The sequence below is a fragment of the Hydra vulgaris genome, chromosome 02 (genome assembly GCF_038396675.1).
Source record: "Hydra vulgaris chromosome 02, alternate assembly HydraT2T_AEP".
NCBI classification, from domain to species: Eukaryota; Metazoa; Cnidaria; class Hydrozoa; order Anthoathecata; family Hydridae; genus Hydra; species Hydra vulgaris.
This window is the reverse complement of record NC_088921.1, coordinates 20,615,949-20,636,922: the sequence shown is the minus strand read 5'-3', so window position 1 is coordinate 20,636,922 and position 20,974 is coordinate 20,615,949. Positions and strand designations below refer to the sequence as shown.

General features: G+C 35.3%; 1 non-coding gene and 4 pseudogenes across 1 annotated transcript; all 5 read left to right on the top strand.

The window, feature by feature from the left end:
• Window positions 1-4,787: 4,787 nt before the first annotated feature.
• Window positions 4,788-4,958, top strand: LOC136077427 (U2 spliceosomal RNA; annotated as a pseudogene).
• A 5,823-nt stretch (window positions 4,959-10,781) lies between these two features.
• On the top strand, window positions 10,782-10,989 carry LOC136077339 (U2 spliceosomal RNA; annotated as a pseudogene).
• Window positions 10,990-11,163: 174 nt separating this feature from the next.
• Window positions 11,164-11,330, top strand: LOC136077560 (U2 spliceosomal RNA; annotated as a pseudogene).
• A 1,948-nt stretch (window positions 11,331-13,278) lies between these two features.
• On the top strand, window positions 13,279-13,467 carry LOC136077444 (U2 spliceosomal RNA). The gene has a single exon (XR_010637073.1). It is a non-coding gene; the product is annotated as a U2 spliceosomal RNA (small nuclear RNA).
• A 177-nt stretch (window positions 13,468-13,644) lies between these two features.
• LOC136077527 (U2 spliceosomal RNA) lies at window positions 13,645-13,796 on the top strand (annotated as a pseudogene).
• Window positions 13,797-20,974: the final 7,178 nt, after the last annotated feature.

Here is a 20,974-nt window from a genome sequence, read left to right as displayed (position 1 = left end):
AACGACAATCAAGACGAAGGGATTGCAGGTGCTCAGATAATAAAGGGAAATGCAATCCTGGAGTTAACTTTTAAATCGAACTTAACAAAAAACAAAATCATAGAAAAAGGACTCACTATAAACAATGTACACCACTTATTCTATAAATCATCGCCTACAAGAGAGATTAGCAAAAGTATAACAGTGTCGATTTTAGGTCTTCCGCTTGAATTCGAAAACATTCAAGCTGGAAGAGACCTAGAGAGCATGGGGTTTGGGACACATGTTTATACCCGACCGTTAATTAAAAAAACACCAACTAAAGGAACAAAATATTTTACGGGTACTCTCGTAGTTGTTCTAGATTACCTAAAAAAACCTATACCAAAATATATATATATCCAAGGCCACAAAGTAAGAACTATATACACTGGTCAAGAAAACAACACAACACCAAAAATAAACACTACTGATGCAAAAAATGAAACCAATGTTAAAACACCAAAACTAAATGATATAGAAAAAATTACTCCCTTATCTCCTATTATCATACCGGCAGAAAGCAACGCTAAAATTTTAATAGCAGAAACTTCCTGCTCAAGCAAAAACGAAGAAAGTCAATTTCAAAAGCAAGATGATATTGTTAATGTAAGAAAAAGCAATGAAAATGTAATAATCAAAACAGCAGACCAAATAAAAAACACTTACGAAAATAACGAGAATCAGACAAATGAAGCAATGGAAGAAGGAGATTTTATAACTGCTAAAACACACAAAAGGAAAACATACGAAGAAACAACAATAATAAATGACTCCAAAAAACCACATAACGACACGGCGCGTCTTATTTTTGATGAGCAACGCCCAAATACCGCCCAAGAGGTCGATAAGACTTGAAAAAATAAGTAGTTATAATAATAAATAAATAATAATATTAAATAAAAATATAAAAACAAAGCCAAATAAAAATAAAAAATTTAATAAAATCAAACAAAAATAAAAAATATAGTAAAACCAAATAAAATTAAAAATTCAGATAACTCAAATAAAAATAAAAAATTTAATAACAAAATAAAATAAACATAACTTTAGAAGAAATTAGAAATACCCAAACATACCTTCATTAGAGTTAAAATGGATTTTAAAACTGTAACCTTAAATGTCAATGGTTTAAACGACGATAAGAAAAGACATAACATAATGAGCTTTCTAAACTCAATAGAATCCGAAATATGTTGCATACAGGAAACGCACTGTGATGATGAAAAATTTGTTAGATGGGCGCAAGAATGGGAGAAAATTACCGGGGGCACGTCACTTTGGAATAATGGAAACAATAAACAGCGAGGCGTTGCCATACTACTAAGAAATAAACATGATCTTAAAGACACCACACAAGATAACCATGGAAGAACCCTCGCAACCACCATAACAATTGATAATGTTACAACTAGAGTTATCAATGTTTATGGCCCTAACGACCCCCAAAAGAAGGTGTATTTCTATGGCTCACTTGATAAACATGTAAAGCCAGCGGATATCCTAATATTAGCTGGTGATTTCAACATGGTTGAAAATCCTCATATTGATAGAAAAGGTGGAGACCACCTAAACCCAAACAACACGCTTGGTAAAACTAACCCAAACATCCTTAATGAAAAATATCAACTAACTGACACATATCGAAAAGTCCATCCAAATAAAATGGAATTTACCTTTGAAAAACAAGATGGATCATACAGGAGCAGAATAGACAGAATATACGCTAACCTAAACAAAGAGCTGCACGTACAATGTAAAATAGTTGATCCTACATTAAGTGACCATAAGGCATATATATGTCACTTCATAAGAAACACCGAAAACAAAAGAGGACCCGGTTATTGGCACCTGAATATCGACCTACTAAATGACAACGACTTTATCGATGCCCTTGGAAAAGATTTCGATAAACAAAAAAAGAAGAAATTCAGGTACCAAAATAATAACAAATGGTGGGAAATAATTAAACATCGAATCAAAACCATAGCAATAAAAACAGCATCACGCAAACAAAAGTCCATCAGAGAAAAAAGAAAACAAATGGAACAACAAATTGAAAATGAAACACAAAATCAACTACCCAATCAAAATAAAGTAAAAGAACTCCGATCAGAACTAAAAGGACTCTAGAACACCGGGGTATTTGTAAGAACTAAGCAAATAATTGTTGAAGAGGGCGAAAAACCCTCCAAAACACTCTTACAAATAGAAAAAAATAATTATACCAAAAAAACAAAGAAATAAACGATGGAGAAACAACTTATGAAGACACAACTAACATCCTAAAAACAATAAGGTCCTTTTATCAAAGTCTTTATAAAGATCCAAACATCGAAGCTGAAAAGCAAGCAAAATTCTTAGAAAACATCGACGTAAGACTAACAAAGGAACAAAATGCCCACTTAAATGAAAAATTCACCAGTGTAGAACTCCAAAATGCAGCACAGTCTCTCAACAAAGGGAAAACCCCTGGAATTGATGGACTCCCTGCTGAATTTTATCAAATATGCTGGAACATTTATGGAGAATAACTTACTGCACTTGCAAACGAAAATATTTTTAGCACAGAGAACGAAATGTCATGGTCTCAAAGGACTGCCCTAATAAGCCTCCTCCCTAAGGAAGGTGACTTAAAAGAGCTGAAAAACTGGAGACCAATCTCATTACTCTGTGCTGATTATAAAATTATCACCAAAGCACTAGCCATTAGACAACCTAAATCTTTAAGCATTTTAATAGGCACGTCGCAAACATGTACGGTCCCTGATAGAAATATTTTCTCAAACCTTTTTCTCATCAGAGATCTAATACATTATACCAACGAAAAAAACCTAAGAAGCTTTCTACTGACAATAGACCAAGAGAAAGCCTTTGACAAAATTGACAGAAACTTTATTCTTAAAGCCCTTGAAAGATACAATATGGGAAACAATTTTGTCAATGCCATAAAGCAAACATTTAAAAATAATCAGTCTATCATTCTAAATAACGGTTACATGAGTGAACCACATAAAATTGAAAGAGGAGTCCGCCAGGGTGACCCGATATCGCTAATGATATACTGTCTAGCAGTAGAATCCTTAGCAATTGAAATAAGATTAAACAAAAACATCGACGGAATCACGCTACCAGGAACGAAATCCAACCTCAAGGTCATGCAATATGCAGATGATACTACTATATTCATGACAAACCCAAGAGCAACAAACGACACATTTACTACACTTGATAGATTTGAGGAGGTCTCAGGGTCCAACATCAATAGATCCAAAACTAAGGCTTTTGCATTCGGGGGTTTTAACTACCTTGAATATCAAAACACCGCAAGACATATAAATCCAAAAATCGTCAAATTAAACTGGTCCGATACAAACGGTATCAAGATTCTAGGAGTCCTTTTCAGCAATGACTTGGCATACACTGCCAGAGTAAATTGGTCTAGGGCTCTCCAAAACTTTTCAAAAAAAACAAAATTTTATAAATACAGGAACGTGTCTCTCAGGTGTAAAGCGATATTTCTAAACACCTTAGCGCTATCAAAAATATGGTTTGTAGCCAATCTATTTCCAATAGATGACACAACCTTTAAATCAATAGAAAAGGAAATATCCAAGTATCTCTGGCAGAGTGATTTTGCAGAGCCTATCAAAAGAGACATCCTGAACCTCCCAACTGACAAAGGGGGACTAGGAACTCTTAATGCACAAAAGCAGAGTCTCGCCTTACGAATAAAACACATTTTCAACCTAAAAAAAGTTGAAAACCCTCACCCACTTTTTTACATTCAAAGCTACATACTATCGTATCCGCTCACAAACTTTGCTAAATCTGCACACCCAGAATGGACCTTCTTAACAAAAAATCAAACACCAAAATCACTAAAAGAATTCCCATACTATTACAAGGATGTCATTGAAACACTTAAAAAAGAGAAGAAAATCTTTGAGATCTTTCCTAAAAAATCTAAAAATATATATTGGCATTTATCAAACCCAAACGAAAACGAAAGCATAAAGAAAATTGAAACGACATGGGAAGCACACCTGCAAAGATCTCTGCCGTGGCACAAAATATGGCAAAGAAACTTCAACTCCTTTGCCCAAGGACCATCAAAAAACACGCTATGGAGAATATATACAGATAGTCTGCCAACTCTTCAGAAAACAAAAAGGTGGCGCAAAGTCCGAGGAAGAGGAACAGACAAACTTAAATTTTTGTTTAACCTTATTTCGGAAATGCGACAAAACAGAAACAACATTGCACCCGTTTATATCGTGCACAACAGCAAGAAGAGTATGGAATGCTTTTAAAACCATCTACAATAAACTTACTCCAACTAAAAAATTTAACATTGTTCACGCTATATTCCAAATAAACTCAGAAGAACAACCGAAAAATAGTTATGTCGCAAAAATCATTAAGACAACAACCAATATAATAACCACAGAATTATGGAGAGCGAGAAATGAAACTATAAAAGTAAATAGAAGTATAATATCCGAAAAAATAATAGAAAGAATCAAAAAGGAAATAAAATATATATGGAAAACACACTACAACATATTCAGAAGAGAAAACGACATCGAACGTTTTCTTAAAATTTTCTCAATCAACAACGCAATTAGTCTAACAACCATAAAAACGTTGAAATTTAATATAAACTCTAAAATGCACACTAAACTTGATCCCAAATAATATCTCTCGTCAACTTGACAAATAAAAAAAAAAATAAAAAATAAAAAATATATAAAATAAAAAAAAATGAAAAAAATTAAAAAAAAGTAACTGTTCTAACAGTTTAATATCTGGTTAGCCGGCACAGTCCGGCTCATATATTAATCTGATTTTTGGCATTAGGTCATGGGATCATAGGTTAACCTTGCCCTGACCACGGGTTGCCTCGGCTTTGCACTACTGCTGAGCGCGGCCCAGATTGAAAATAAGAAAAATTCTTGACTTTCAGAGTGTCTAACATCGCTAATGGTCTCAGCTGCTGCTGCTGATGATGCTGCTGATGATGACAACGACGAAAATGATTAGACGTTCTAATTCAAACCACAAGTGCATTGTTGAAGACGGCGTCAGTCCGACTATGTCTGCTGTGTTTAGTTATCGCTTTTCGGCCTAATGGCTAAGATCTCTATATGTTCTTTTTTATAGCGGAGACAGCGATTTAGAAAGTAGAAATTGTTTTAGTGTGTTTTATATTATCAATGAGTTACTTGTTTTTTGGTTTTTTAATAGAGTTTAGTTTTTTTGAGCAATCTAAAATTCTAATCGACAAAAGGGAAAAAGTTGCGAAAGGCGAAATAACAGTTGAAGATGTCAATATGGGATACAGTTCCGACGACAATGATGCGGAAGATTCGGACGAGGAGATTCGTCGACGGATGCAGGCGAAAGGCCTGCTAAAAAAATCAAAACCATGCGACAAAGTTGTGGTTTTGGCGGACGAAGAGAAGACTCTAAAACCAATACAGGCGGAAGCCCTGCACGAAAATTTAATATCTGCAGACCTCAACGGACCAATTTAAAAAAAAAGTTACGCTACCCCAGCGAAATCTTCGACTGAAGACGCGAAAAAAAATCATACTACCGAAATGAAAAAGGTTCTACATAAAACACTGTTATGCAGGCTGCAAAAAAAAACTACAATCAATAAAAATTTGTTTGCCTAAGAAAAAGAAGGTATGGCACCTGACCTGGAAGGTCTGCAGTTGATACATGGTAATACTATTTTGGTGATTGTCATGAGGACGGAGACAACAAGGAACCTTCTTATTGAGAGGGGACTTGTTGTTAACCGTCTGCATCACACCTTCTACAAATCAAATCCTGAAAGAGCGCCGACCTCCAGAATCCATGCATCGGTGTTTGGCCTTCCGATCGAAGATAAAAGTTTGATCGTCGGACAAATTTTTGAGCAATTGGGTTATGGCAAGCATGTGTATACAAAGCCTGTCATGAGGAAAACTCCCGTGAGTGGATTAGTCTACTACTCGGGAATCCTTGTGGCGGTGATGGAAGACATGCCGGGACCCATTCCAACACATCTGAACATAGACGGCTACAACGTCAGTATTCAGCACAATAACCAGAATGGGCAATCTCCAACAGCAACAATAGCACAGCTTTTAACTTTAATAAACAAAGATCGACCGACCCAAGAAATGACCACAATTACGGCCAAACATATCGTTGAAGAACCACCAATAAAAATCGTGACAGCACCGATATCGTCTGAAACACCCTGCACCACCCAACCGATAGCTACCTCTACCGTAACTCCTGAGCCATCTTGTTCACCAACCAAAGAGGAGCTCTCTGAAATCATTCCCACCGATGTTTAAGAAACCCAAAGTGACCAAGTTATGACTGATGAAGTACCAAGCAGTGTTGATGAGTCCAACGAAGAAGACGAAGCTGGCGATGACGGAGGGGCATAACAGGTAATAAACCGAAAAAGAAAAAAACAACGAAAAGCGAAAAGAGAAGCAAGAGCGAAGAGAAGAACAGCTCAAGGAAACGTTAAGCACCGGCTTGGGCTGCGGTGAGAGTCTTTTAATTTTTTATTTTATTTACTTCTTCACGAAATTTGTTTTTATTAATAGCCAACCTAAGATTGTGATTTTATATTTTCAATAAGAATTTCTCTTTTTAATTCAATCTCATAAAAAAACTTTGTCATGAAAAATGGAAGTAAGAATTCTAACGCTGAACGTGAATGGTCTCCAAACAGAGACCAACGTAACAAAATATTTCGATTCCTCAATAATTCGGACTATGACGTGATATGCTTGCAAGAAACGCATAGTACCGAAGAAAGCAACAACAAATGGAGTTAATAATGGGAACACTAAACAAATGGAAGCTCTATTTGGAACAACGGAAACCAAAAAGAGCGGGGTGTTGCCAGTCTATCTAAAAATAAACATATATTTAACGAAATTAGCCAAGACGACAGCGGGAGAATTCTTGTTGCCAATTTCTCTTTAAAACACACAATAATAAGAATAATTACCTTATACGGACCTAATGATTCGCAACATAAAGAAAACTTTTTTAAACAGGTTAAAAAGCACGCGCGAGTATCGGATTATATGATCCTCGCGGGTGACTTTAACATGGTTGAAAACCCCCATTTAGACAGGGAGGGAGGGGACCTCTTTAACAAAAATAAAACTCTGGGTAGAGTCAATTTGGGATACTTTTGCAAAAAGTTTGTTTTAGTTATCGTATTTCATAAGAGTAATCCAAACAAAGTTGACTTTACCTATGAATAGCCAGACAAAAGTTTCAGAAGTAGAATCGATAGAATCTATGTTCCTTTGACGACCTCGAGGAACTGTGAATGCGCTATAATAGAGAACAAACTGAGTGACCACAGAGCCTTCGGCTGTACTCTTATACTCGATAACAAGAGTAAGAGAGGCCGGATTTTTGGCACCTAAATGTTTCTCTATTAAGCGACCACGCTTTTAAAACGAAATTGAAAAGCTATTTTGAACAAGAAAAAAATAATAAAAACAATTACACCAATAACAATCAATGGTGGGATATTACAAAATCCCGCTTAAAGTTGATTGCTATAGAAACATCTAAAAGAAAAAATCGCGAACTAAAATGCAAACAAAATAACATTCGAAAACAAATTGAAATTGAAAACCAAAAACAAAAAAGAGACTTTGAAAGACTTGAAGGCCTAAAATCTGAGCTTCAAGAACTCGTCTGCGACGGGGGCGTTTTCGTCAGAACGAAGCTAACCCTGGCAGAGGAGGGCGAAAAACCTCCCAAAGCTCTCTTTCATATGGAAAAAAAAAACCAAAAGAAAAAAGTTATAAACCAAATTAAAGATGGCGATGTCATGCAAACCGACACCGTCCATATAATAGAAACAATCAGAAAATTTTACAAAAACCTATACAAATAAAAAAAGCTGAATACAGAAAAGCAAAACCAATTTTTAAACAAACATTACGAGTTCGCTCTCGGATAATCAAAATGCGTTTTTAAACATCCCGTTTAGCAGTGAGGAGCTTTTAAACGCGGCCGTGTCTTTAAACAAACGCAACACACCAGGGATAGACGGCCTCACAGTAGAATTCTATCAAGAATGCTAGGATGTTTACGGAGAAGAACTAATTGTTTCATGAACGCTAACCTTTCCGAAGTAAACAACGAGCTGTCATGGTCCCAAAGAACGGCGCTGATAAGTCTTCTTCCTGAAGAGGTCGACATAACTGCGCTGCAGAACTGGCGACCGACATTCCTGCTGTGCGCGGACTATAAAATAGCCACAAAAGCCCTCGCCTTGAGGCTATCAAAGGTACTAAACACTATCCTCGGACCGTCGCAAACGTGCTCGGTAGCGGGAAGAAACATATTCTCTAACATTTGTCTGGTTAGAGATTTAATACAATATACTAACGAGAAAAACATCGATGGTGTCCTGATTACAATTGACCAGGAAAAAGCCTTCGACAAAATCGACAGGAGCTTCATGCTTAAAACACTTTAGAAATTCAATCTAGGCAAAAAATTTATTAGTGCCATTGAACAAACAATGAAAAACACCCAATCTATTATTTTGAATAACGGCTACATGAGCAAGCCGTTCAGTATAAGCAGAGGAGTTCGCCAAGGCAACCCGATATCCCTCATGCTTTACTACCTGGTTGTGGAGTCGCTGGCCTTAGACATCAGAAACAATCCTGATGTGGACGGCATTCCTCTTCCAGGAACTGAAAACAAATTAAAAGTCTCCCAATATGCAGATGACACCACGATGTTTCTGAGGAACCCGATGTCGATCGAATGCGTTTTTAAAACGCTAGACGACTTCGAGGAAGCCTCAGGCTCAAACATAAACAAAAATAAAACTAAAGGCCTGGCGTTGGGTAGCTTCAATCACATCCACTACGAAAACACAGCCAGAGTGTTGAAACAAAAATGTTTCAACATCAACTGGTGCAACGCCACCGTCATCAAAATTTTAGGAATAACCTCCCACACCGACCTAGCTACACCGCTAGCGTGAATTGGAAAAAAGCCGTTGAAAGCTTTAGGAAAAAAATCAAAAGCTTCAAATACAGGAACATATCTTTGAGATGCAAGGGTGTTTTTGTAAACACTCTTGCACTCTCAAAGGTATGGTTCGTGGCCAACGGCTTACCAATCAACGAACTAATTTCCAAAAAAAAAAAAAAAGAAATATCCGCGTACCTCTGGCAAAGCGATTACGCGCAACCATTAAAATATGACATCTTAAATATACTCATTGATAAAGGAGGACTAGGCATCCTTGATACCAAAAATCAGTGCTTAGCCCTCCGAACCAAAAATATTTTTTTATTTAAGGAACAAGAAAACTCTCACGAGTCTTGTTTCATCCAAAACTACTATTTAGCCCACCACCTAACTAGAAGAGCAAAAACCAATTACCCCCAATGGTTGTTTCTTACCAGAAACAACTTTCCAAAATCAATTAATGACCTTCCCTTTTACTACAAAGATGTTGTTGAGATAATTAAAACCGATGATAAAATTTTTGAAATAAAAACTAAAAACTCTAAAAACATATATGCGATTTTCAGCAAATTTTGCGAAAACATAAACATCTAAAAAATACAAATGGCATGGGATGCAAAGCTTCAAAAATCACTTCCGTGGAAAAAAATATGGGAGAGAAGTTTTAAATCCTATGCAAGCGGACCTAGCAAAAACGTCCTCCGGAGAATACTAACAAACTCGCTTCCGACTCTTGAAAAGATTCAGAGTTGGAGGAAAAACAGAGGACGGGGAAACGCTAACTGCAAAACCTGCGGTGCAGTGGAAAACACGTTACACCCGTTTATCCACTGCAAGAAAGCTAGATCGGTATGGAAGGCTTTCAAAAACGTTTATTGAAAGCTCATAACAGAGCAAAACTTTAACATAGTTCGTGCGGTCTTTCTGACAAATATAGACCACTTGTCAAAGAAGGACCTCACTGCTAAAATAGCTTTAACCCTGGCCAACGTAATAACTTCAAAGTTATGGTGGGCAAGAAACATGAAATTAAAAGAAAACAAAATTAAACCCTCCGCAGGAGTTGTAGAGGTCATTAAAAAAGAAATTAGAAACATCTGGCAGATAAATTACAACATATATTTAAGGAAAAACAACGTGGAAATGTTTCACGAGCAGTTTTCAATTAACAACGCGATAAGCGATAAAAATACCCAAAACCTTGTGTTCCTAGTTTAAGGAAGAAATTTCAACCATGTTTTGATTAATCTGTTTATTTGTAAATTCTTTTTAAATATCAACCAAACGAAAAAGCATGTCCCCAGCAGCCGTTGCGGTGTGACGGACATGCCAATATTTTTTAAGTGCCAGGCTTAATGGCCAGCAATATATATAATAAACGCACGATAAACGAATATGTCCTGCAAAACTCGGTGGTTTTAATGGATGTGTGAATTTTTTTTAACAGCCTGAGTTAATAACCAGTCATATATATTTTAAATGACAATATGTTTTGTTTTGTTTATACTTTCCTAAGACTTGTTGTAGTATTATTTCGAATTTGTTTTATTCGCTTTTTTTCATTTTCGCTTTTCGTTTTAGTAATACCCACAACAAAAAAATAAATAAATAAAGAAAAGAGCATGAAATTAACAATTTATATCAAACGAAACTTAATAAAGTACTTAATATTTTACAAGATTTTTCCCTTACCATGTAAATATACTCCTGTTGTGTATACTTTAAATTAAAATATATGTAATTATCACAAAAAAAAAAAAAAAAAAAAAAAAAAAATTAAAAAAGGATCTGTTCTTATCAGTTTAATATCTGGTACGCCGGCACAGTCCGGCTCATATATTAATCTGATTTTTGGCATTAGGTCAAGGGATCATAGGTTTACCTTGCCCTGACCACGGGTTGACTCGGCTTTGCACTACTGCTGAGCGCGGCCCAGATTATATTAAAGAAAAATTCTTGACTTTCAGAGTGTCTAACATCGCTAATGGTCTCAGCTGCTGCTGCTGATGATGCTGCTGATAATGACGACGACGAAAATGATTAGACGTTCTAATTCAAACCACAAGTAAATTGGTGAAGACGGCGTCAGTCCGACTATGTCTGCAGTGTTCAGTTATCGCTTCTCGGCCTAATGGCTAAAATCAAGTGTAGTATCTGTTCTTGATTCTTGATTCTTAGTTTATTTAAGCGAGATAGTGATCCTAACTAGTATAAAGAAGGTCTACTGGCCCTCTTAGTGTTCAGTGAGTATTACCTTGCTTCTTCCACGGGTTGCAAGGTACGAGTGGTATAAGAGTTTATTTTTGTTTTTTTAAAGTATTGAATGACTGAGAGGCTATAGGGATCGTAGATCCCATTGAGTTAAATAGTGTGTGTGTGAGTGTAAAGAGGTTGGTTAGACCTCCCTAGAGGTCTACTAGCCTCAGAGCGTCTGAGTGGCTAAGAGTGTATTATATATAGTTAGTACTATTTACCATGTTACAAATCGACCCAAAAACGTCCATGGAGGTAGTTACTGATATTGGAGCTGCTACAGCCCGTATTAATGTTTATGCACAGGCTCATTATAGAACCTATGCACAAGTTACAACAAACAACAAATCTATAAACGAGTATAATTCCCTGAAAAATACCATGCTGTGTAAAGTCAATACTAAAATCAGTGACAATGAGTTTTTATTAGCTATTGAAAAGGCCGAATACGATTAACACCTATTTGGGTACCAACAGTTTCGTAATGGCTCGTTTATTGAGATTGTTATGAAAAATGATTTAGCCAAACATAAAATCCTTGAAAAAGGTCTAAATATGAACGGCGTACACCATCAATTTTACCCTTCAACTCCAAGTAGGAATATAAGTAAAAGAGTGACGATTTCAATACTCGGTCTACCAATAGAAAAAAGCAGTTTTCCAGCTGGAAAGTATCTTGAAGAGCTCTGGGATATGGAAAGCACCTACGTACTAAACCTTTATTTAGAAGTACACCTTAGAACAAAACGCCATATTACTCCGGTATTATAGTTGTGATTTTGGACAACTTTCAAAAGCCAATCCCTAGATTCATTAACATAAATGGATATAAAGTTAGGGCAATTTATAACGGACAAGAAAATGTTGGAAGACCACATAAAAATTATACGACAAATCAGCAAAATGAACAAAACGATTGTAACAAACCAACCAGTAAGAGTCCCTTAGACACAACTTTGATGCAAATACAAAATGAAAATCATGTTAAAATCACCGAAAGCATGGATAAAATAAACGAAGTAAAGGAATTTAAACAGAAAGCACAAGCACAACCATTAGAAACAGCCATAGAATCCCAACCGAAAACAACCCCCGAAAGTATAATAATGAACGAAAACGATAGCAGTAAAACCAATGAAGACAAAAAGGTAGCAGATGGAGATTACAAACAGGATAGTAAAAAAGAGGATAGTGTTAAGAATGATAAAGGAGATGACGATAATAGTAATGATGAATATGATAGTAGTGATGACGGTGACAGTAGAGATGACGATGATAGTAGTGGTGACGATGGTAGTTATGATGACGACAGTGATGATGATAGTAGTGAAAAAGTGTGTGAAGTTCCTGTAGAATTTCTTAAAATGCATCACATAGAAAAAGTGGATTTTAATTGGAGACGATAAAAGAACTTTGATCGTCTAAATTGTAGTAAGGAAGACCTAAAAGAATTTCAAACGTATAAAAAACTTGAATGGGGACAGTACGAAAAAGCTAACATGAAGTATAAAGCAATAGACGAAAAAGTAAGTCTTAATAAAAATCTTTTACCAGCTGCATTTCAACAAATGGATTCCGGAGAAATGTATGCTTACAACATAAAAGAATTCAAGAACTTTAATAGAAAGACTGCTGAAAGAACTGAAAGGTATAAATATACAGCCTGTTGAAAAGCAGAGTGGGAACAACGAAAAAAAGAGCATTCGCAGTTTCACCCTGACCATGAAAAGAAACAAAAAGAGCGTGATCTAAAAAAAGAAGTCTATCACTCAAAAAAGCTCAAATTAACGCCACTAACAGAAGATCAAAAACTCACTTAAAATCAAAACAAAAACAAAAACTATAAAAATCCTAAAAAAAGTATAAACAACGATATAAACAGACTTAAATCTATTCAGAATAATAAAAAAACATAATAAAATAAAAATATAAAACTTCATATAAACAAATAAAAAATATAAAAACTGTAACCCGTTAAACGGTTTAAAAAAAAAAAAAAAAAAAAAAAAGTTTCTGTTCTTATCAGTTAAATATCTGGTGCGCCGGCACAGTCCGGCTCATATATTAATCTGAAATTTGGCATTAGGTCATTAGATCATAGGTTTACCTTGCCCTGACCACGGGTTGCCTCGGCTTTGCACTACAGCTGAGCGCGGCCCAGATTGGAAAAAAGAAAAATTCTTGACTTTCAGAGTGTCTAACATCGCTAATGGTCTCAGCTGATGCTGCTGCTGATGATGCTGCTGATGATGACGACGACGAAAATGATTAGACGTTCTAATTCAAACCACAAGAACATTGTGGAAGACGGCGTCAGTCCGACTATGTCTGCAGTGTTCAGTTATCGCTTCTCGGCCTAATGGCTAAGATCAAGTGTAGTATCTGTTCTTGATTCTTAATCATAAGGTGTCTAATTGGGCTAGTGATTGCTTTCGGCGAGGTCTTCGTGCCTCTTAGTGTGTAGTAAGGAATTTACCCTACCTATACAACGGGTTGCCTGTAAGGCAACTTTAGTTTGTCGAAGGTTGTGTGAACTATTAGAGTGTTTTTAGGTAACCGAGAGTAAAAGGATTATTTTATACACGTAATGTTATACTAGTATGGATACAAATTCATTAGAAGTAGATACTGACAATATAGGCAGTATCGCCACCACTAAAAGCTATTGTCAAGCTATTAAATCATCGAACCAACCGATTAAGTACAGCGTTTTGAGTAGGACTCTTTTGTGTCATAAGACTCAAAATTGTTCAGAGCTAGATATTTTATCGGCTATCGAAGAAGCAGGTCTAGATGATGATCTGGAGGGATTTCAGATTATTCGTAACGGAACTATGATTGAGCTGGTCATGAAATCCGACAGAGCAAAATCGTTGTTCCAAGATTAAGGTCTTTGTTTTACCGGTGTAATACATCGTTTTCATAATTCAACTCCAACTCGAAATATTAGCAAACGTATCGCGGTATCAGTTAATGGATTACCTCTAGAAAAAAAGGAGTTTCCAGTCGGGAAAGCGCTTGAAGATTTAGGCTATGGTAAACATATTCACACAAGACCAGTGTTTGAAAAAACACCAAAGAATAAAACACCGTACTTTTCTGGCATTATACTTCTATTTACTTTTATAGTTTCATTTCTCGCTCTCCATAATTCTGTGGTTATTATATTGGTTGTTGTCTTAATGATTTTTGCGACATAACTATTTTTCGGTTGTTCTTCTGAGTTTATTTGGAATATAGCGTGAACAATGTTAAATTTTTTAGTTGGAGTAAGTTTATTGTAGATGGTTTTAAAAGCATTCCATACTCTTCTTGCTGTTGTGCACGATATAAACGGGTGCAATGTTGTTTCTGTTTTGTCGCATTTCCGAAATAAGGTTAAACAAAAATTTAAGTTTGTCTGTTCCTCTTCCTCGGACTTTGCGCCACCTTTTTGTTTTCTGAAGAGTTGGCAGACTATCTGTATATATTCTCCATAGCGTGTTTTTTGATGGTCCTTGGGCAAAGGAGTTGAAGTTTCTTTGCCATATTTTGTGCCACGGCAGAGATCTTTGCAGGTGTGCTTCCCATGTCGTTTCAATTTTCTTTATGCTTTCGTTTTCGTTTGGGTTTGATAAATGCCAATATATATTTTTAGATTTTTTAGGAAAGATCTCAAAGATTTTCTTCTCTTTTTTAAGTGTTTCAATGACATCCTTGTAATAGTATGGGAATTCTTTTAGTGATTTTGGTGTTTGATTTTTTGTTAAGAAGGTCCATTCTGGGTGTGCAGATTTAGCAAAGTTTGTGAGCGGATACGATAGTATGTAGCTTTGAATGTAAAAAAGTGGGTGAGGGTTTTCAACTTTTTTTAGGTTGAAAATGTGTTTTATTCGTAAGGCGAGACTCTGCTTTTGTGCATTAAGAGTTCCTAGTCCCCCTTTGTCAGTTGGGAGGTTCAGGATGTCTCTTTTGATAGGCTCTGCAAAATCACTCTGCCAGAGATACTTGGATATTTCCTTTTCTATTGATTTAAAGGTTGTGTCATCTATTGGAAATAGATTGGCTACAAACCATATTTTTGATAGCGCTAAGGTGTTTAGAAATATCGCTTTACACCTGAGAGACACGTTCCTGTATTTATAAAATTTTGTTTTTTTTGAAAAGTTTTGGAGAGCCCTAGACCAATTTACTCTGGCAGTGTATGCCAAGTCATTGCTGAAAAGGACTCCTAGAATCTTGATACCGTTTGTATCGGACCAGTTTAATTTGACGATTTTTGGATTTATATGTCTTGCGGTGTTTTGATATTCAAGGTAGTTAAAACCCCCGAATGCAAAAGCCTTAGTTTTGGATCTATTGATGTTGGACCCTGAGACCTCCTCAAATCTATCAAGTGTAGTAAATGTGTCGTTTGTTGCTCTTGGGTTTGTCATGAATATAGTAGTATCATCTGCATATTGCATGACCTTGAGGTTGGATTTCGTTCCTGGTAGCGTGATTCCGTCGATGTTTTTGTTTAATCTTATTTCAATTGCTAAGGATTCTACTGCTAGACAGTATATCATTAGCGATATCGGGTCACCCTGGCGGACTCCTCTTTCAATTTTATGTGGTTCACTCATGTAACCGTTATTTAGAATGATAGACTGATTATTTTTAAATGTTTGCTTTATGGCATTGACAAAATTGTTTCCCATATTGTATCTTTCAAGGGCTTTAAGAATAAAGTTTCTGTCAATTTTGTCAAAGGCTTTCTCTTGGTCTATTGTCAGTAGAAAGCTTCTTAGGTTTTTTTCGTTGGTATAATGTATTAGATCTCTGATGAGAAAAAGGTTTGAGAAAATATTTCTATCAGGGACCGTACATGTTTGCGACGTGCCTATTAAAATGCTTAAAGATTTAGGTTGTCTAATGGCTAGTGCTTTGGTGATAATTTTATAATCAGCACAGAGTAATGAGATTGGTCTCCAGTTTTTCAGCTCTTTTAAGTCACCTTCCTTAGGGAGGAGGCTTATTAGGGCAGTCCTTTGAGACCATGACATTTCGTTCTCTGTGCTAAAAATATTTTCGTTTGCAAGTGCAGTAAGTTATTCTCCATAAATGTTCCAGCATATTTGATAAAATTCAGCAGGGAGTCCATCAATTCCAGGGGTTTTCCCTTTGTTGAGAGACTGTGCTGCATTTTGGAGTTCTACACTGGTGAATTTTTCATTTAAGTGGGCATTTTGTTCCTTTGTTAGTCTTACGTCGATGTTTTCTAAGAATTTTGCTTGCTTTTCAGCTTCGATGTTTGGATCTTTATAAAGACTTTGATAAAAGGACCTTATTGTTTTTAGGATGTTAGTTGTGTCTTCATAAGTTGTTTCTCCATCGTTTATTTCTTTGTTTTTTTGGTATAATTATTTTTTTCTATTTGTAAGAGTGTTTTGGAGGGTTTTTCGCCCTCTTCAACAATTATTTGCTTAGTTCTTACAAATACCCCGGTGTTCTAGAGTCCTTTTAGTTCTGATCGGAGTTCTTTTACTTTATTTTGATTGGGTAGTTGATTTTGTGTTTCATTTTCAATTTGTTGTTCCATTTGTTTTCTTTTTTCTCTGATGGACTTTTGTTTGCGTGATGCTGTTTTTATTGCTATGGTTTTGATTCGATGTTTAATTATTTCCCACCATTTGTTATTATTTTGGTACCTGAATTTCTTCTTTTTTTGTTTATCGAAATCTTTTCCAAGGGCATCGATAAAGTCGTTGTCATTTAGTAGGTCGATATTCAGGTGCCAATAACCGGGTCCTCTTTTGTTTTCGGTGTTTCTTATGAAGTGACATATATATGCCTTATGGTCACTTAATGTAGGATCAACTATTTTACATTGTACGTGCAGCTCTTTGTTTAGGTTAGCGTATATTCTGTCTATTCTGCTCCTGTATGATCCATCTTGTTTTTCAAAGGTAAATTCCATTTTATTTGGATGGACTTTTCGATATGTGTCAGTTAGTTGATATTTTTCATTAAGGATGTTTGGGTTAGTTTTACCAAGCGTGTTGTTTGGGTTTAGGTGGTCTCCACCTTTTCTATCAATATGAGGATTTTCAACCATGTTGAAATCACCAGCTAATATTAGGATATCCGCTGGCTTTACATGTTTATCAAGTGAGCCATAGAAATACACCTTCTTTTGGGGGTCGTTAGGGCCATAAACATTGATAACTCTAGTTGTAACATTATCAGTTGTTATGGTGGTTGCGAGGGTTCTTCCATGGTTATCTTGTGTGGTGTCTTTAAGATCATGTTTATTTCTTAGTAGTATGGCAACGCCTCGCTGTTTATTGTTTCCATTATTCCAAAGTGACGTGCCCCCGGTAATTTTCTCCCATTCTTGCGCCCATCTAACAAATTTTTCATCATCACAGTGCGTTTCCTGTATGCAACATATTTCGGATTCTATTGAGTTTAGAAAGCTCATTATGTTATGTCTTTTCTTATCGTCGTTTAAACCATTGACATTTAAGGTTACAGTTTTAAAATCCATTTTAACTCTAATGAAGGTATGTTTGGGTATTTCTAATTTCTTCTAAAGTTATGTTTATTTTATTTTGTTATTAAATTTTTTATTTTTATTTGAGTTATCTGAATTTTTAATTTTATTTGGTTTTACTATATTTTTTATTTTTGTTTGATTTTATTAAATTTTTTATTTTTATTTGGCTTTGTTTTTATATTTTTATTTAATATTATTATTTATTTATTATTATAACTACTTATTTTTTCAAGTCTTATCGACCTCTTGGGCGGTATTTGGGCGTTGCTCATCAAAAATAAGACGCGCCGTGTCGTTATGTGGTTTTTTGGAGTCATTTATTATTGTTGTTTCTTCGTATGTTTTCCTTTTGTGTGTTTTAGCAGTTATAAAATCTCCTTCTTCCATTGCTTCATTTGTCTGATTCTCGTTATTTTCGTAAGTGTTTTTTATTTGGTCTGCTGTTTTGATTATTACATTTTCATTGCTTTTTCTTACATTAACAATATCATCTTGCTTTTGAAATTGACTTTCTTCGTTTTTGCTTGAGCAGGAAGTTTCTGCTATTAAAATTTTAGCGTTGCTTTCTGCCGGTATGATAATAGGAGATAAGGGAGTAATTTTTTCTATATCATTTAGTTTTGGTGTTTTAACATTGGTTTCATTTTTTGCATCAGTAGTGTTTATTTTTGGTGTTGTGTTGTTTTCTTGACCAGTGTATATAGTTCTTACTTTGTGGCCTTGGATATATATATATTTTGGTATAGGTTTTTTTAGGTAATCTAGAACAACTACGAGAGTACCCGTAAAATATTTTGTTCCTTTAGTTGGTGTTTTTTTAATTAACGGTCGGGTATAAACATGTGTCCCAAACCCCATGCTCTCTAGGTCTCTTCCAGCTTGAATGTTTTCGAATTCAAGCGGAAGACCTAAAATCGACACTGTTATACTTTTGCTAATCTCTCTTGTAGGCGATGATTTATAGAATAAGTGGTGTACATTGTTTATAGTGAGTCCTTTTTCTATGATTTTGTTTTTTGTTAAGTTCGATTTAAAAGTTAACTCCAGGATTGCATTTCCCTTTATTATCTGAGCACCTGCAATCCCTTCGTCTTGATTGTCGTTCTCTAGTGCAATTAAGTCATCATTTATGGTGGTTTTTGTAGCAAGTTTACATAGCAGAGTGTTATTTAATTGTCTTAGTTTTGGTTTAAGATTATCGTAGGATTTTTTAGCAATTTGCGCATAAGAAAGATGCGTGACAGTTGGTTGTTCATCATCGCAACTATCTACACAGACATCTTGCAACGTTGTAGTTATGTCGTGTTCAGCAAAATCAATAGCTTGTTCATCCATAACTATAGATATTTGCCCATAGACCTTTGATTTTACAATAAGGTCAGTAGACCTTTAAACAATAATACAACCCATGTTAGGGGCAAGGTATATATATTATACTGAAACTGTTTAAAATAAAAAACTATACTAAAACTGTACTATAAGGCCAGCAGACCTTTTATATAAAATCTGCTGTCTAAGGCTAAAGGATAAGAACAGATACTTTTTTTTTTTTTTTTTTTACAAACCAACTAGAGTGACCTGAAGCTGAAATCAGACTTACACAGGGCCCTAGAAGGCGGTGTTATTTGGAAGCCGAGACTCCGTATTTTGTCCCATTTAAGGGTTTTTTAGCCCATTTAAGGGTTTTTTGGCCTATTTAAGGGTTTAGTTGCCACTCAGCCGAAACTGAGCAGCGCCAACTTAATGGTTTATCTCCATTTAACGTCCGTAGTGGACGGAACGCTTTGAGATTTCCGGACGTAGAAGGAGACACTGAAAAAGCGAATACGCCAATAACCCCTATCGACTGTCACGGTTTCGACCTTGTGCTGTTTCTGCTTTCTAACAACACCGAAACCAATTGAGAGATGGTCCGGAGCCGAAATAAGAACAGATACTTTTTTTTTTTTTTTTTTTTTTCATAATTACATATATTTCATTAATAAATATTTACAACAGGGGACAATTTACAATGAGGGGGGGGGGAGATTTTTTTTTATATTATTTATTTTTCCTTTGCTTTTCTAAGACAGTATTTTGCTTCTGTTTTTTTGTTTTTTTTTTTTTTTTTTTTTTTTTTTTTTTTATTTAAAATTGTTGTGGCTATAGGAAACAAAACGAAAATCGAAAAGTCGAAAAACGAAAAAAAATCGAACTTAAACCACAACAGGTTTTTTAAAGAAATTTTAAAGAATAAAATATTTCCGAGTTTAAAATATATATGCCTGGCTATTACCCCAGGCTGTTATAAAAAATACACACATCCATCATTGCCACCGGGCTTTGCAGGACATGTTCGTGATTTTTGCGTGAGGTTTAAAATATATTGTGCTGGCCATTAAGCCTCGCATTTATAAAATATACGCATGTCCGTCGCACCCACAGGGGCTGCTGGGGACATGCTTTTTCGTAACAAAAAAAAAATAAATATACATATTTAAAATATGGTTGAAAACCCTTTTTCTATAACAAGAAATTTAAATTTTCGTTATTATTTTCACTGATGGCACCGTTTATTGAAAATATTTCGTGGAATTTTTCCACATTATTTTCTCTTAGGTGTTTGTTGTACATTGTTTTCCATATAGCTTTAATTTCGGCTTTTATACCCTCTACAATTCTTGCTGAGGGTATAACTTTGTTCTCTTTAACCGTTATGTTTCTTGCCCACCATAACCGTAGGTTATGGTGGGCAAAAAAACAAAAGGCAAATATTAAGTCATTTGGGCTGGATAAACTGATCGCGTTGTTTATTGAGTATGTTTCGTGGAACTTTATTGTGGTATTTTCCCTGCAGGCTTTATTGTATTTTATCCTCCATATATACTTTATTTCGTTTTTAATGTTTTAAATCACGGTAAGTGCTGTAATATTTGTGTTTTCTTTTAGTCTTTTATTTCTTGCTCTCCATAAATCGGTTGTAACTATGTGAGTTAATGTTGTTACTAGCTTTGCTAATTTGTTGCTTTGTCCTAGGTCTTCAGTATTAGTTTGAAATATTGTGTGTACTATATTAAAGTTTCTATTTGGTAAGCGCGACTCATAGATTGGTTTCATGGCTTTCCAAACTCTTCTTGCTTTTTTACAAGATAGAAATGGATGTAGCGTATTCTCTGT